Source organism: Excalfactoria chinensis, chromosome Z (assembly GCF_039878825.1).
Source record: "Excalfactoria chinensis isolate bCotChi1 chromosome Z, bCotChi1.hap2, whole genome shotgun sequence".
Taxonomy (NCBI): domain Eukaryota; kingdom Metazoa; phylum Chordata; class Aves; order Galliformes; family Phasianidae; genus Excalfactoria; species Excalfactoria chinensis.
This window is the reverse complement of record NC_092857.1, coordinates 41,718,422-41,733,938: the sequence shown is the minus strand read 5'-3', so window position 1 is coordinate 41,733,938 and position 15,517 is coordinate 41,718,422. Positions and strand designations below refer to the sequence as shown.

The following is a 15,517-nucleotide window of genomic DNA, read 5'->3' as shown; positions in this document are numbered from 1 at the left end:
ACAAATTAGAATGGCTGTAACTTATGAAATATGTTTGAAGTCTGCACAGTAACATATCTTCCTACATATGCGGTCAACTTTCATGACACAATGACTGCCCACTACTAGATCGTTACAACATTGTAAACATGAATTCACATTACAAATGGAGTCCCTTCAGTTTGTGAGAACACTACAGCTAGCTGTAAAGATACACCTGGAAACAATGTCTGCTTCATAAATGAACAGTATTAGTACAGATGCAATACTATTGAAGAAAGGCTCCCTGGAAATAAAGTGTGTTGAAATAAATGAATGCAGAGAGAAACTCAGTAAAATGCTTAAGCTGCAGGAAGTCAAGGTGGGCACCAGGGAACTAAAAAGCTCTAGAAAGTTGAAAGGAGTAGAAGAAAATAAATGTGAATATCAAAAGTAGATTATCATTCTATGAGACATCAGAGTATCACAGTGAAAGTATAAATTGAGAGAAACATGCAATTTAAGTAAATTACACCTAGAGGTAAAGAAGAAGGACCTAAAGTAATTGGTAATGATTATTTATAAAATTAGTTTCAAGAATGAGCCATGCAGAGGGTTTGAATTAGCAGGATATCCATTGAAGTCAAAGAAGCCAACCAAAATTAGCTGAGGATTTGGCTCATCATGTGGAGATGTGGCATGGAAAAAAATGTACCATAAATACAAAGAAATAGAACAAATTCAGTCTTTGAACAGATAGAAATAGAAAGCAGATGGTTGAGGAAGACCATCTTCTCTAAGTCCCAAAACTAAGATCATGAGAAAAGTCTTCAAGTGTTTTTATTGAAATGTTTCCAAATTAACAATAGCAATAACAAGCTCTCGAATAGGAAAGGTGTGCCCAACACAAATGCTGTGTTTAGTAGAATGAGATAGAGTGTTGGTATGTACTTCAGCAGTGTTCAATTTTCTGCAATGTGCATCCCTATGCTCACAGGGAAAATGAATTGCAATTGACCCACACGTACAACTGGGACTTCAGCAAAATCTGAGGAAGAAACAACTTCATTAAGAAATAAACTGTAAGCTGGAATAGCTCAAAAGTAGGAGATAAAATGTATTGTTTCCTTTCTATACTTTCAGAAGCATGCAAGATGGGAAATAATCTATGCCTGAAATGCTTCCATGGGAAATGAAAATACCAACTGGACTTGCTTCAAAAAATGAAACTTGGGCTAAATTTGTAATGTATCAATAAAAATGTCATCAAACTGCATATCCCAGACAGATTATTCAGTGCTACCAAGCACTTCCCTACAAAGCAAGAGATGGCCTTGCTCAATTTTATAGTGGGTCTACAAAAATTAGATATCGGAAATACTGCCTAGGAAGTGGAACTCTATTGCAAGCTGTATATTACACAGGTTGAATAGGACATATGGAATAAAAATTATTTGACTGGCACTTGAGAGCTTAAGTTTTACATATTTTGAAGTGTTAGAAAGAGAGATCAAGAGATGCAGGCGTTGTGTTTAGATCTTAAATAAATAAATAAGGAAAAAGAAAAATCTGACATTTTTCAAGCATATGCAAGTAGGAATAGCTTTATACTGAACTGCATACCACCGATAAAACATGTAGGGAGCGCACTGAAAAATGACCAGTAAACATAGCCAGAGAGCATTTATAGCTGATGGACAAATTCAAAACTATTTCACAAATCTTTTAGCCTCCGTCTCTTCTGAACACAAAAACTGTTTCTTTCCTGAAGTTTTCCCACCAGCAAGTGCAGTGTAATGTTGGGATATAATGTAGCTATAGGAATCAATGGGCAGTTGTCATCTGGAAGGTCAGATGTGGTAAAGCGACTGCAGTTTCAATCTCATTGACTCCACCTAAAATCGTGCAGAAGTTGAATGAAATACAGTTGTGTCTCCGGAAGGACCAAATTTCATAAAATTTAATCTGCATTTATAGCAAAGAATATTTTGAATCTACAGATTCCAAAAGAGCCAAGTGATATTACTTCACCTTCATGGTTTTTGTTGTTGTTGTTGTTTTCTTTATTGTGTGTAAGTAAGAAATAAAATAGATCAGAATACACCTTTATGTTCTTAGGAAAGCTTTATCATTTATAATGACATGATAGTTGCATTATCATGTAATTATGGGGAAAAAATATTTATGCAGATCAGTGCGTTGCCTGTTGTCTGATGGTGTCCAGAACACAATTCTGATTGGCTGCATTTTATTCTTCTTCTGCTAGATCAAGTTGATCATTTCAAAGAGAACATGCACCACCAAATTACTTCCTAAACATCTGGGGCCATTTGTGATTCATACCTCAGTTGCTGAGGATGTGCTTTGTTTGGTTCCACACCTTAACAATTTTTTTTGCTAACTCCAGTGGGAATTTGACTGGCCTCTAAACACAAGGATTTCTGCTGTCTGCACTCTTTAGACATGCACTGAGGCTGGAGAAGTGATGTTCTGTAGTACCCAAAAAATTCACCTGGATGTTAACTGTAGATATCCAGCACCATAAGCCCATTGCTCTTGGCTCCTGCCTAAATCAAAAGATTTTGAAGCAAGACTAGTTCTCCTTGTAAAGCAACTTACTGGCACTTTGTCCTGGTGTAGAAGCTGACAGTAGACACACACACACACACAAAAAAAAAAAAAAAATGCCCATGAATTTACACCTGGCAACTGAATATTCTGTTTTCTCACAGGAGCAAATTTTTTTTGCCATTGCAGCCTACGCACGTTAGATAATAAAGTGGTTTCCAAAATCCACTGAAAGAAGTTCTGATCAGCACACTTCTCTAAAGTTTTCTGCCAACATAAAGGTCTATCTTTCCACTGTTTTCTGAGTTGGCCCTGCAGATAACAAAGTGATCTTATAATGGGCAGCTTGCACTTGGAGATTTCAGTCTGAGATCTGACAAAAACAAAATGCTTCAAATTTTGTTAGCAGGCTGAAAGTTTTAGGTTTTAATAGAAGAGTCTTCCGATGGGTACATGGTGGCTTGGATTTGGATTATTTGGCTGTAAACCCCCTCAAACTCACTGTCCTCTGAAAGGCTGCTGGCTAAAAGAAAATTCTCCAAGTAGTTATCTCTTGTCTTTCATAGATTGGAGTAGGATTTCTCTGCTTCCAACCATTTCTCCTCGAAGTTCTTCACAATAAGGAAACCCTTAGAGGTTAAAGAAGTAAGTGAGTTGCCAAGCTAAAGGTCAGAACAGCACATTTCTAATCTTCTTAGATAGGAGAGCAAAATTCTCTCAATAGCTGCAGAACATAATATTCTAGAGAGAGTGATATTCAGTTCTCCAGTGAGCTGATACAGTGCTCACTTCTTGCATAAGGACTGCCTTGCTCTGGTAGGGTAAAATAGCCACGAAGCAGTGACGAATAAATAGGAAGTTCACTCAAACTTGTTGCAGGAAAAGGAAGAAAATCTTCCAAATCTGGGGAGAAGGAAAACAGCCACTTTCAGTTCTGAGAGGACATGAACAACAGTGCCTCACTGTTGATTATGTATAAAGAAGTGTCCTTTCAGAGTCTTATTTTCCACATTGCTTTCCCAATGTCTCCTGCTCACTGAGGCTGTGTTCACTGTCCATGCTAAATGTACCACTTCCCCACCCTGAGGAACTAATTAGAGCTTATGGATAAATCTGCTTCACAAAAAAAAACAAAACAAAACAAGAAATGACAAAAATAAAAAGGAAAGCAGAAAGGCATCATCTGGAGGTCTGCTTGCCACTCTGCCAGCAGCCTTCCTGCTGCAGGGCAGCCCCCATAGGCTTCCATTGCTGCGGAACTGAGATGTCAGTGCCACGGTGAGCTGTTGGAATGACCTGGCCTGGTGATGAAGCACTTGGACCCAGGTCAGTCAGATTTCCTGGATAGGCATGTGCAGTCCAAGAGGCTGGAAACTGCTTTCTCCCCTCCTTTCTCTGACCACACGGTGGAACATCATCTACCAGCTCCAGGTCGGAGGAGGCCAGTGGGACTTGATTGCTTTGCACTACTGTTGTTTCCCAGAACATGTCTTCCTGTGTCCTCAGCCAACACGGCAATGGGACATCAAGGCAGTCAGAGGCCGACATCCTCTCTTCTCCCCCCCCCCCCCCCCCCGCCCCGAGCTCCGTCCCAGCTTTCCCACCGCCTCCCGCAGCGGGAGCCACCACTGCCTTTGTCCTCACCCCGGTGTCCCCCAGCCCCGCACGCCGGCACCGGCAGAGATGCGAACCGTCCGCACGCCCCCGAGCGGGACTTTTGCTTCGCAAAGGCCATCAGGGCACCGGGGCGAGCCGGAGGTCTGCCCTGCAGTTCAGCCTCCATCCGACGAGGGTCCCGAACCCCCGTACTCGCTCCCCCCCCCCCCCCCCCCCACCGTTCCAAGACCAGGCGGTCAGTAGCCCGCAAAACCCAAAAGTCAGTGGGCGCGGGGGGCTTCCCTGCTCTTTCCTTTTTTATTTTGGTGGGCTCTGCCAGCCTAAGCGTGTCCACCTCGGGCAGCGCTCGGAGCGCGGGGAGGGGGGAGGTAGAAAGTCGGCGGGAGGAAGTTATGGACCAGCAGACCCCTGGGGAGGAGCCCCCCGCCCCCTACTCCCCTCCGCTGCCCTCCGGCGCCGGGGTTCCTCGGTCCGCCGTGGCCTCCTCCCCAGCTCTCTCCCGCGTGGGTGGCCCCAGGTGGGCGCCCCGGCACCCTCGCTGCCCGCCGGGCACGGAGCTCCCCGCGGGACCGGCGCAGCGGGGGACCGGCCGCCGCCAAAGGACGGGGGGAGAGCGCAGGGTATCGTTTCCAAGCTACCTCCGCGAAAATACATGTATTTATTCATTTATTATTTATTTATTTATTCTTTGTTTTATCTTTATCTTACTTCATTTTAACCTCTTCTATTTTACATTTCTTTTTTCTTTCTTTCTTTCTTTAATTTTCTCCCAAGGTTTGATGCCCACTGCTCCCAAAGAATCCTCATTTTGAAATCAGACTGTTGTTTCCCTGGAGGGTGGCTGGTCAGAAGTCAGGTGTTTGGGGGTTTGTGGTTGTGGGGTTATATCCTTTTTTTTTTTTTTTTTTTTTTTTTTTTAATTTAAAACGTAATGCTGGGAGACAAAGAGGTAAATTATCTGCCTCGGCGTTGATGGTACGTCAAAGATTGCAAAGCCCAGGCGCTTTCTTCCTGCGAAGACGATGATTTATAGAAAATTGCAGGCAGAACACATGCACATTCTGGCAGCCGTAAAGACAGTCCCTCCCTTTTCCTTAATGTTCTTTTATCAGCTTCTTAGGAGGTGTCCGCTCCATTTGTCTGCATGAAACCAGTAGTCTTACTAGGAATCTCCAGTTCTGATGTTTTTTCCCTTTTTCCTTAAGAAGGATTCTCTAAATCCAACAGTGCTCCTTCTGCCCAGATATTATCCTTCCTCCCATTTCTCACAGCACTTGTTTGGGGCGAGGGGGAGCGGGGGGGAGAGGAAAAAGGAGAGGAGGGGAGGAGGGAGAAGATCTTTCTCGTGTTTAGTGATTAACTTGCACGGCTCAAAGAAAGAGAAGGTTTAATGGTAGAGATCCTGCTTGTGTGCTTTGTGCTCACGGCAGTCTTGTGGATGGAAAGATCGGAGAGACCATGAGTTTAATGTTTGACTAGTACCTGGGCGACCGATTTTTGTTATTTTATTTTATTGCTATCGTTAGCTTTTCTGCATTTGGTCTTCAGCTGAGCTGGGAGAGTTCAGACAATGAAGTTCTAACATGCCTGACCTCTCCCAGAGCCAGTAAAATCTGGACTCCTTTAAGAAGATCATCTCGGCTTCACCACTCTCATAAAACTTCCTCGGAGCAGGGGAGGGATCTCCCCCTCCATCTGAACCGGAGCTCTGTGGTTCTAGTCTCTCTTCCACCCATGCAAATTGCAGTGCTTGAGGGCTCGAGAAATCCCAGTGATGTTCCAATACCAGCCATGCCCCTGCGCTCAAATTGATTTTGCCTCACTCCCGTGCATTGATTTTCTGAGTCTGCACATAACTCCTAATCTCCCCACCCCTTCACCCCCCTCCGTGTTAGGCATAACCCTAGAAAGAATCTGACCTGGTGTGATGGAGCTTGGAGAGCTGGGGGGGGGGGGGAGGGGGGTCGCGCAAAAGAAGGAGCTAAGCACAATGCTTAATAGAACGAGGCTAAATATAAATGCAGACTACAGCAGCTTTGTCTTTGCTGGCTTGCCTTCATCACCAAGATACCTTCCTTTGTGAGCCTTGATCGTTTCTTTCCTCTGCTTTAAATAATCTGTCACAAAAGAGCAGACAACTAGGTGTTGGAAGGCACGAAAGTTATTTTAAGTGGGATTATTTATTTTATTTTGCAGCCAGAAACGTCTCACCAATGTAGGAAGTGATTTTGGTGCTCGGTAGTACAAGCTCTCTTTTCTCCTAAATGCTTGTGAGAAATAAAAAACCTGGAGATGACTGTCTTTATTTCCGGGAGTAGACTTCAAAATACGTGCCAGAAATGGACAATTCGAGTCTCCTTTCTCCACATCAAATGCGAGCTGGAAGGGGGATTAAAAACCAACCACGTGGTAGATCTGGTTTTATACTTTGCAACCTCCAGCTCCATTTATGTTCTTTACCCTGCTCAGGGAAGATTAGTCTCTAGATGGATGTGTCTGAGGGATCACCTCAGGGGCAGATCTGCATGCAGAAACCGGTTTTTGCCATGGCTGGAAGAAAGCTATGACCCAGCAGAGCACTCCATCCCAGCGGCTCCCCCAGCATCGCAGGAGCTGCTGAGCGCTCCTGGGCAGGAAGCTTTGTGAAGGCAACAGCTTGGAAGGGGAAGCTCTTCAGATCTTTCCCCCTCCTTCTCCTCCCTGGCCCGTGAGTGATTCGGTGTCCCAAACCTTAACTTTTTGTTACCACCTTCCTCCTCTTAATCTCCTTCATCTTCAACACCGCCTCCTCTATCACTACCATCTTCTCCTCCATCTGTCTGCCTCCTGGATCTCTTGTTTGCTCGCTCTCCCCCCCCCTCCTCTTCCACCTCCCTCCTTCTCTTTCTTCTTGCCTTTTCCTCCTCTCTTTTCTTCTCGTTTCTTTCTCCTTTTCCTCCTCTTCCCCTACACGTTGTTGTTGTTGTTAGAAAGGATTCTTGCACCCCCTGGTGCTCTTGCGTTTTGTGTGGTAGGAGAGGAGATTGTCTTCTTTCTCTCTCTCCCTCTGGTTGCTCATTATTCAGAGAGAGACACAGAGGGTGAGTGAGAGAGAGAGAGAGAGACGGATATCTCAGGTCATCTGCAGCTGCAGCAAACCAGTGAAGGAGAGAGAGAGAGGGAGAGAGAGGGGGGGAAAGCAGGGAAAGATGGCGATCCTCCATTGCTGAGACCTGGCAAGGAGCACATGAGACTCACAAAACAACTTCCACAACAATAACAAGAAGAAGAGCTAGGCAGAGAGGAAGAGGAGAGGAGACAGCAGCAAGAGCAGCAGTGCCGGGACGCTCCTGTAAGTTCTCGCAATTAAAACCCATCTCCGGTTTGGCATTGGAGAGATCATCTCTCATGTGTGTATCTATATACCTCTTTTTGTTTGGTCTTCTCCCTCTTTCTTTCTCTCCACCACCTTCCTCTGAAACCCATTCATTCGGCCAACGGAGGAAGGAGGAGGAAAGAAAGGAAGAAAAAAAAAGAGGAGAGGGAGCGAGAGAGCGGGGTGTTTTGTTTGAGAGAAGTCTCTTGCATGGAGGAGGAGAAGAGGAGGAGGTGCTGGTGGTGGTGGTGGTGGTGGTGGTGGGAGGAGGAGGAAGGCGGTTAATTAATTTTTTGTTGTTGCATTAAAGGGGGGGTATGGGGAGATAAGTGAGATATCAGGCGAGCTTTCGGGGCGGGGGGTGCCTGTGTGGATATGTGTGTGTGTGTGCGAGGTCTGGATGGTGCTGTGCGTGTGGACTTGGATCAGAGACGGGAGAGACACGGAGGAGAGAAAAGCTCCGTGCTGGCACGACCCAGGCAATCGGGTGACCTCTTTCTTCCTTTCTTTCTTTCTCTCCCTCTCTCCCCCTCTCCCTTTCCCCGTCCCCTCGCTGCCCCCGTCTCGCCGCTGGTCCCTCACTGGCGGTGCTGCCCCCGCCGCCGCGCTCCTGGAGTTGGGATGCGGGGGTCCCCGGCGGCGCGGGGCTGGGGGGCTGCTGTGCCCGCAGGAGGCTGCTCGCAGGAGGACAGCGTTCGGCTGGAGAGCAGGAGCCATTACACACGCTTCTGCTCTCCTTTGAGAGAAAGAGAGCGAGAAGGGAAGAAAGGAATGGGAAGGAGCTCACTTCTTCTCCCTCACTTCTCCGACGTCCCTACCTTTAAACCAGGCAAGGGAGAAGGAGCTTTCTCCCCTGACCCTTTCTCCACCACCCGGTGCAGCTTTCTCCCTACCTCTCCCCCTCTTTCCCTTTCTTTATCTCCCTGTCCTCCATTTGCAAGCTGTCTGCTTTGGTTCCAGTCCAGGCTCCACAACACAAAGCTTCTCCTCGCTCTCGCTCACATGCACACATACAGTCCATAGGCTCTTTATGTCTTCTGGAGTAACCTTCTTCCCCCCCCCTTCTCCGTCCTCCTGGCTTTGTGGTTTCTATTCTCCACACAGAGAGATCCTCCTGGAGCTTCATGTGGTGATCTGATAGGATTCCTCCCCCCCTCACATCCCTCTTTTGGGGGAGAAAAGGGAAAAGTTTCATCCGTTTTTCTGGTGTTTGGAAGGAGAAAGACCTTCAAGTTTGAATGCTTTCTGCAGCTGCTTTTGTGTGTGTGTCTGTGGGGGTCTGTTTGTCTCATGAAGCTGCTTGCATGTCTAAGAGGAAGTGACTAGTTTGGCAGAGAGCTGTGATCTGAGTCAGGTAAGCCATGTCATGTTCTCTAGCTCCACCAGAAAATGGAGGAGAGAGAGAGAGTAGACAAAGCTGAGATGGGAACTGCTCCTAACATCGTGGATGCCTCTCCATGTTTTGAAGCTTTACTGGCAGAAGCTGGCTTAATCATGATTTTTTCCCCTAGGGTTTCTTCAGTTTTTTCAATGTACAACATTGTGATGGGTCTTCTCTCTGACTTCATGCTATCAGGAAATGAGGATTGGAGGAAATTGTTCAGATTCTCCTTCACACAGAGAAACACATCCTTAGGCTTTTTTGCTCTTATGCTTTCATGTGGAGGTCACCTTCCTAGACATTTTTCTTTGGTTAAAGACCACAGAATTTAGGAGGTTGATCAGTTGGCCAAAGAAATCATGTGCATTTGTGCATATATTTATAGATCTTTTAAAGCATTTGGAGGTAAGTGCACGCAGCTTGAGGCTGCTCAGGTTCTTCCAGAGAATGTCATGAAATGTCATTTTTTTTTCTAGGTGATGCTGTTGATGCCTGATTTATGGGATTTTTAACTTCTGATTTTCAAGAGAATTCCTTCTTTTGGATGTATTTTAAGTTAAGATGGAATATTTCTCTCCACTCACTAGGTTGCATTAAAATGATACTGGCAAGCTTTTAGTAGGTTCCTCAGAGCATCATAAAATACATAATTTATCTTGGAAAATATGAAACAGTTTTCACAGCTGTCTTTTTTGGTGTCTCAAAATCTACTTTCTCCCCCCTCCCCCCCCCCCCAAAAAAAAAAAAAAAAAAAACAAAACCCATATATATATATATATATATATGTAAAAATTATGGCAGCATTTTTGTTATGGTTTTAATGTAATTATGGAAACCTAAGATCTTTAAAGAGAGATAGCAATTGAAAAGGAATTTGTCTGATTTTCTTAAGCCACCTCTTTAACTGAAATCATTTTGGGTAGTCTCAGACCAGGCCTTACTCTCTTCCCACCAGCCTCAATTTGCACAACAGTTGTACAGTAGATGCAGCTGCACATAAAATTCAAAGTGTGATGCTGAAATGCATGAGGGTGATAGCAGGATGAAGTGTGCTGAATTTGAAGGCACAGCTCCATAGAAAGCTGTTGTTCATATGTAGACTGCCCTGATGCATTTAAGAAGGAATTTGCATCATGTAGGAGGTACAAATGACAGGACAAGAAATTGGTGAATCTGAATCAAGGAACACCCCAACATGGGCACCAAGAATAGAAAGATTTGATAATTTTTATGACTAGAGTTGGAGTTGGGATGCATCTCCAGCAAGGTTAAAATCAATTATTTTTTTTTTCAGTGGAGTAAATTCCTCAGTACATAATTCAATACATCTGGAAAGTATACTGCATTATTGGCTTCATGTTGTGTTACTTCTGGTAGCTGATATGTCACTCAGAGTACTGAGACACTGTGATTGTCACCATCTTTCTGAAACACTTTCAGAAGTGGGCTGTGGAACACGTTATTTCAGGTATGCTGCATCTTATATTTCAACAGAGTAAGGAGATGGATCAACTATTTAATATTTTTCTCTTTGAGGTGATGTCCATTGAAGTATGTCTCAGTTTCTACACAGGTCTAAATCAGCAGCCACCAAAGATGATGGGAAAGTCCTCACTGACCTCTGGTGGTCTGGTCAGATCCTAAGTATCCATGTCCTCTGTTAGGTTTCCTTAGGTATCTGATTGTGTTACATAGTTCAAAACTGTGAGATGCCTCTAACTTGAGAGGTCCTCCCATTGTTTGCCTTCAGACACGTTGTTCTTGAATGTGGCAATACAGGAACAAGTTCGAGATTTAAGTTGGGCATCTTGATGGGATAGCATCCTTGCTCTCTCCCTGCAGTGGCAGTCACCCTACAGGAAGTCAAACGTCACTGCAACCATTTATGCTGGAGTGGCATTACTTCTGTGGGAGTTTTCTTTATAATGAGGCTGAAATGTTGTTAAGAGCGTAACATCATTTTTTAATGATGGTCCTTTTTGCAGTCTTCCCAGACTGAAATTCACCTTGCTTTTAGAAGACCAACTGAGTGACTTCTATTTTTCAAGACCAAATAAATATATAAGAAGTAGCTCAAGAAAAATAATTTCAATTCATGAGATAGCGATGACTAGCATGTGTCTTGTCATAAGGCACACATCTTCTTCATTCAGTTAGTGGCATTCAGTTGCTTTTGATTTATGAGCATCAAGCACCAAGATCTTGTCTACAGTGCAGGCTTTAACAGAAACTGCATTCTTAAGTTGTTCTTAAGTATGTAGACCCGCTTTTCTTAATTGCTTCTCTTAACACCATTAGACATAACCTAAGGACTACTGCTTTAAAAATATTTAAACAACAAATCGATTTCCTTATACATTTTTATTAGGTTGATAATGAACTACATTCAGGAGAAACTTAAAATATCATGTTTCTTTCTTTTTCTTGTTTTCTTCCAATTTGCATTCAAAAAAGTATTCCAAACATTATTGTGTTAAAACACACTTTTAGTTTACTTCTTGTATATGTTCAGATATGAATGCACAGCTGGACAGTGGAGATGAAAAGTAGAGCAACTGCAGGCACAAGTGGGGGGGGGGAAAAAGTTAGCCAATTTAATCCAGCAAAGTTTATAACTATTTTTGGAGTACTGTGATTGACTTTTATGAAGATGTGAGTAATTTAAATGATAGTTGATATGTATTGAAGGAGAACTATGTTCAACGTAGATGTCTGGACATCTGGCAGATGTTACTCTGGGCCCCAAGGAATGGACAAGTTTAATTTTAGCCTCAGAAAGGAAATGGGAAGAACTGAAGTCTTATAATAGTAAGAGTTACAGTTTAAGGAAGGTTACTTCAAAAAAAGCCCAAAGCTGCCTCTTGAAATTTGGAACTCCCAGAAACAAATGTGAAATTTTTTTTTATTTTTTTTAATTTTTTTTTCTCCTATGAATATTCTGATAATTCCAGATAACATGTGGAGGTGCAGTATAAACTGAGATTGCTCCAATTCGCTGTAACACTTTCTCTGCATGCTGTTGTGGATAATTACTTAAATTGAGCAAAAGAACATTGCTTTGTAGTAGGAAATTGCAGAAAAGAAACTTCTATCCATGAAATTGGTGAAAAGATATGTAGTATTCATTAATTAACATTGCCCTGTTATGAAGTTATCACTAACCAAACCTAGTGACAAAAGTCTTAAAAAGATAATTATCCAAAAATACACAGTGAGATACTGAAATGAGTGATTGGAAGAAGCATGCTGGTAGAGGAAAGAAGCGCTCTTCTGACAGATCAGGGAAGGTGGTCCATGGAGACCTGTCTCTGACTCTTTTTGGGTATTACACTTCTCCATGTTTTGCTGAGTTTTCTGTGAACTGTAGTAAAAAACCATATCTATCTATATGTATGTGTATATGTATATACATATTTGTGGATATTTCCCTATTTTGAACTGAAATCATGTTTTCTGCGAACTTGTTTCAGTTGAAAAAGGCCATCTTCTATCAAGCCTATGATATCCTTAAAACTTAAAGGATATATACAATCAAGCATGCATTTCTAATGGGTAAAGTGTCTTAACTTCTTCAACATAAGTGCCTTACTGTCTTTTCCAACAGTAGATTCCTTCCAGAGTAGTTACTAATCAAGCAGTCCACCTGAAAGAGTTTGTTTAATGGAAATCCTTCAGGTAGCATTAAAATATAATACGAACCAATAGGATGTGATCAGCAGTCACTGGAATAGGAATTGAGGAGGACTGCCACCTTACTCTACAGGGAGTGAGCAAGTAAATTCGAGGGGAAAGAGGACAACAATAAGAATCAACATGGCTTATATGTCTGCTAAACTGTGGATACTGAAGTTCCACAGGGAGAGCAACTCAAAATTTTTAGTGAAAGAAGTGCTGGAGAAGGTGGTGTTGGTGCAAATCTTCAGCTGCTGGCAGAGACACAGTTAACATTGTAAACGGTTGAACTTCAGCATGGCACTTCTCCAAATGAGTTGACTGTTGAAAATAAAATGTTCCAGAAGAACTGGGAGAACAGGAAAGAAGTTAAAATAGCATGGCTTGTATGCCAGTGCTGAAAGAAGAAAAGAGGGGAGGAAGGGAGATAGCTCAACTTATGATGGTTATCTTGTTGGCTGTAGTGAGAAGGCTTTAGCAGAAGATTCCAAATGAGGGGACCAGATTTAATACAATCTTAATTAATGTCCTGAGTTTTGGAAGTATTTTCTAGTTTCAGATTGTGTTTGGGAAGCTGCAAATACAGGTAAATAAAATGTCACATGAGGTTGTTTTGAGTTCTGTTCCTTTTTTCTTTATTTATTTCTTCCTTTTTTCCCACCTTGGAAACAACACAAAGATCTAAAGTGTGCCATTCCTCTCTTGAGTTTCATGAAGCTGTGCCATATGTTGCAGTCCAAACACAACTCTGGAGGGGTTTGAAAGAGGGATTTTGAGATGGGGTAAGAGGAATCTTTATTTCTGGTGGTCCTTAAAGATGTGGACTTACATTCAATATCTATTCTTTCTCCTGAGTTCTTTTCTGCTCTTCAGCAGTTGCATGTTGTTGTACAGTTGCTTTGTTCAGTTTGAGTCAGTCTCTGTTACTGTTCTCATCTTAAAATATCCTTGCTTAATCACTGTTTGAAGGAGCTTCCCTCCACCATTTGTTATGATTGCTTTGCAGTATTTTTTGAGACACACTCATTATCAGAACATCAGTCCTAGACCGAACAGTGATGCTACGCCTTTTATTTCTACTTCATCTTTGCCTCTTTGTTTTTAGCTTAGTTTTTTTGATGTAATTAAGGACCTCCATAGATGCTGTCTACAGTGATTCTTTGGCTGTGGCTAGAAATGGTTTTCTGGGTAGAAGACGGTAAAGATTTCCTCAAGAAAGTGATGTTTATTTGGAAATTTAAAGAAGATGGGAATGAGACATATCAGGATGTGCTGATGTGCTGTCATTGTTCTTGAGTGGAGTCAAATACAGTCTTTTTAAGAATACATGTCTAATAACAACAGCATAGAGCTGTAGGCACAGCGTCAATGTCATGAGTGATTAGGAAGGACTTACTGAGAGCTTATCAGGGCAGCAATCATTGCAAGGCCACTGTGTTGAGGACAAATAATTCTGAGAAAGCTCTGGATTCACTGGACTACTGTTAGATTTCAGTGGTTAAATTCAAGAATGTAGTTGAAGTGCATAGCTTGTTTTTTCATGGTGGATGGTAAAACAGTCTAATTGGGAATGTGCAGAAAATTAAGGTGTTATTTTACATCTAGCTTCTTCTCTCCCTAACATGTTGTATGCCTGTGTTTTGCCTTCTTCCAATGCCAAGAAATGTAATTAACAACTTGCTGCTCAGTTACATAATGGGTGGTCAGCAGCACTGGACAGTGTACTTGTGGTGGTGCTTTTTTACAGGTACAGCCTCTATGCTGACCTGAAGATTAAGAAGTAGGATGTTCAGCACTGCCACTGTTGCTATTAAAAAGCTCTGGAAAGGGGCCTGAGAACCCCAGCTGCTGCTGTGGTGGAGGAAGTTAGGCCTTCAAAGGATACAAGGATTAGAGTGTCAGGAAAAGTAAATGGTAGCATCAGCACAAGTAGAAAATAGGCATAGCTATTCAGCAAACAGAAAAGTAGGCTAAGGCATGCCATAATTATGTGTAGTGGAAACTTGCTGCTAATAGAGCAATTGCGTGGGGTAGAGAGGCAGGAGAATGATTTTTCAACACAAAACAAAGCAGACATTGCAGAGAATGATATAGGAAGACTGAGGATTCAGTGTGCTCGTGATAATGTGAAAGAGAAGACTTTGTTTTGAAAGATGCTAAAAATGGAATCTTCTGATGTACATGTGGTCACTGTTTCCGTGGCCTTGTAGGACAATAGGGGCTTCTTTGCACTGCCCGAATGAGCAAACTCTTCCTTCTCACTTTCAGCTCTTAAGGTTCAAACAGTGCTGCTTCAGGGTGGTACTACTAGATATGGAAAGAAGGCATCACAGGATATTCCTTTTGGGAAGAAGATGGGTCATACTGGAGTGGTCTTTTGTAATGCAAATATTTCAAAATAAGACAATTACTTATCACAAGAACCAGGCAAACACATACCTCCTAGATACTGTTCCTAGATCTCTCATTACTGGCTAGGAAAAGAGAATAATGGACGAATCTGGCACCTAGAACCTGTGCTCCAGCAGCCCATATTTGGACTTTTCACCCACCTTACAAATAAACAGAGTAGCAAATGATTACATGCACAGGAAAATTAGGGTTCAACGTGAGTTTGATGTGCATGGCAGTGCATTTACTTTCTTAACAGACTTGACAGTTGGTTGACTTGCTGAAGACTTCAGTGTCTCCCAGGAAAAGGGATCATTACTAAAGCATTCACTGTAGTCCAAAAGCCAGAATTCAGATGTCTTCTGATACTAAAAAGTAGTTTTTTTTCTTCTCTGTTTCCCTTTTGTTGATCTTAAAGTGACAGCTCAGATAATTCCATAATTCCTAGCTCAAGTTGGGCACAACTTTCAGCAGGATTGGTGGAGGTATCTTGCTTGTATCATTGGTAGTTAACCAACAACTCCTCATCCCCTCTTCCCTTGTTCCCCCTCCCTTGGATATTTGAAATTTAAACC

The 15,517-nt window shown here is 42.7% G+C and overlaps 1 protein-coding gene across 10 annotated transcripts in view; it reads left to right on the top strand.

The window, feature by feature from the left end:
* Positions 1 to 4,758: 4,758 nt before the first annotated feature.
* ZNF462 (zinc finger protein 462) overlaps positions 4,759 to 15,517 on the top strand; it is a 91,340-nt gene continuing 80,581 nt past the window's right edge. For 7 of the 10 annotated variants that reach the window (XM_072359771.1, XM_072359770.1, XM_072359769.1 and 4 more), the window contains exon 1: positions 7,120 to 7,474. The gene's annotated coding sequence lies outside the window, so the exon portion shown is untranslated. Of the gene's footprint in view, positions 4,798 to 6,664; positions 6,851 to 7,119; positions 7,475 to 7,885; positions 7,986 to 15,517 lie in introns of those variants that run through there. The other 3 variants (XM_072359766.1, XM_072359765.1, XM_072359764.1) reach the window with 3 other exon arrangements.